General features: G+C 38.7%; 1 pseudogene; it reads left to right on the forward strand.

The window, feature by feature from the left end:
• Positions 1-112: 112 nt before the first annotated feature.
• On the forward strand, positions 113-2,171 carry LOC119585527 (annotated as a pseudogene).
• Positions 2,172-2,440: the final 269 nt, after the last annotated feature.

Genomic DNA, 2,440 nt, shown 5'->3' on the forward strand with positions numbered 1-2,440 from the left:
TTGGCGACGAGAGCGAAAAATTCACACAGCGGCGATTTCAGGACCGCAGATCTACCGGCGATCGTGGTGGCCTGGATACCCCAAACAGCCGTACGTGACCGATTCCGACGAGATGACCTCCGGAACACCGGTGTATACCACCGTGGAGACTTTTTCTCCCGAAGGTGACCCAGTTCAGGTCGGTGTTAGGTGGAAACCCTTGGATAGAAAGTTTTCGAAGATTATTTAGCAGTGCTTGAAATAACAGAGCCAGTAAAGAAATTAAGGTATTTGAGGCGTCACCTGGGAAAAAAAACCCAAAGGGAAAATATGTAAAAATTTCTAACTTAGTAGTTTAGAAACTTATGAACGATGGTTAGGCATTGACCAAGCATTTCACACCCAGGTAAACATGTTTTTATGAGAGATTTAAATTTACAAATAGTAAGCCAGGGCATGATGAATTGATAGATTCTTGGGTGACAAGGTTAAGGAAAGCAGCTACCTTGTGTGAATTTCCTGATCTAGAAAACAGAATTATTGAAGCCATATTGAATCTTATGCCAGACCGCAAGTTTAGAGAAATATTATTAGGAGAAGATAATTTAACTCTAGATAGATTGATGAAACTGGCAAGGATAAAGGAAGCTTCAAAATCACAGGCTAATGCTTATGAAAGAAAAGAGTTTGTGAGTTAGGTACAAGTAGGTAAGGATAAAAGGTTGCCTGCTTATGTCCAGAGGAGTAAACAAAGTAAGGTTCTAAACAAATCTCCTAGACCAAAGCCAAGGACAACAAATCATAAGTATTCTAGTTCACAAAGTTGCTGTAGGTGCGGTAGGGAAAACCATAGGTCTAAGGATACTGACAAATGTCCAGCTATGGGTAAACAGTGTAATAACTGTAAGAAGTGGAACCATTTTGCTCAAGTTTGTACAAACAAACGAATTCAGAAGTCAGGGCATGTAGTATATAAGACTGAGGGCACACAAGAGTTTGACTATGATTCTGACAAAGATTGGGTATTATCAATTAAGTATCTAAATGGTAGTAAGAAAAGAATATATTTAGATATTCAGATAAATGGGAAGCCAGTTGTAATGCAGCTAGATACCAGGGCAGATGTTACCATATTGCCAGAGTATATAGCTAAGAAAATTCCAGGTATTAAGGTGCAGCCAGCTGATAAAGGACTGAAAACATATGGTTCTCATGGGCTGACAGTAATGGGTATGGCTAAGGTAAAGGTAAAGTACGAAGATCAAGTGCATGATAATTTACCCTTATATGTTGTGAAGGAGAAAGATGGATGTCTTTTAGGTTTGCAGTGGCTTGCTCGAGTTAAATTGAATAGGCCAAAAGTGTTTGAGAAGGTATCTAAAGTAAACATGAGAGATATATCATCCATAGATGAAATTATCCCATTATACCCAGAAATCTTTTCAGAAGGTACAGGTACAGTTGCAAATAGCAAAGCATCATTGGTACTGAAACCAGAGGCAGCACCAAAGTTTATGTCCCCCAGGAAGATTCCGTTTGCATTGAAGCCAGCTGTGGAACAAGAAATTCGCAGATTGGAAGCGGAAGGAACCTGGGAAAGGGTTAACTATTCGCATTGGGCTACACCTTTAGTGCCAATAGCAAAGAGAGATGGTAGTGTCAGACTTTGTGGAGACTACAAGGTAACTGTAAATCCACAATTGCAGATTGCACAACATCCTCTGCCGAATATTCAAGACATGTTAGCTGCCATAGGAGATTGTAAATTATTTTCAAAGATTGATTTAAAAGCAGCATTTTTACAGTTAATGATGGATGAAAATTCTCAAAAGATATGTACTCTGAGCACTCATTTAGGACTGTTTACTCCAAAGAGACTGCCTTTTGGAATAGCATCGAGCCCAACTATTTGGCAACAAACTATGGATAAGATATTCCATGCTCTACCAGGAGTATTTTGTTTTATAGATGACATTTTGATTGCAGGCAAGGACGAAAAGGAACACCTAGAAAGGTTGCTAGCGGTTTCAGATAGAATTAAAGAAAATGGAATGAAAACTCACAAAAGTAAGTGTCATTTCTCTGTAAACTCTCTGGAGTATTTAGGTTTCAGGATTGATGGTAAAGGTATTCATAAGACTGATGATAAAGTTAGGGCATTTAAAATTAGCATAAGTGCCCGAGAATGTTAAGGAACTACAGTCGTTCCTAGGGTTAAAAACCTTTTACGGTAAATTTTTTTAAAGAATTTAGCCACATTGCTAGTCCACTGTATATTTTGACTGCAAAAAGATGTTTAAATGGAACGGGTCGGGTCAAATGTCAGGATGCTTTTGACTAGATAAAAGGGGAAATCACAGATGATACATTTCTGTACTTACAAAAAAGACATGCCTGTAAAATTAGTGTGTGACGCATCACAAGTAGGGTAGGTGGCAATTTTGGGCACACGTTATGGAAG

The sequence above is a fragment of the Penaeus monodon genome, chromosome 20 (genome assembly GCF_015228065.2).
Source record: "Penaeus monodon isolate SGIC_2016 chromosome 20, NSTDA_Pmon_1, whole genome shotgun sequence".
In the NCBI taxonomy this organism is placed as follows: Eukaryota; Metazoa; Arthropoda; class Malacostraca; order Decapoda; family Penaeidae; genus Penaeus; species Penaeus monodon.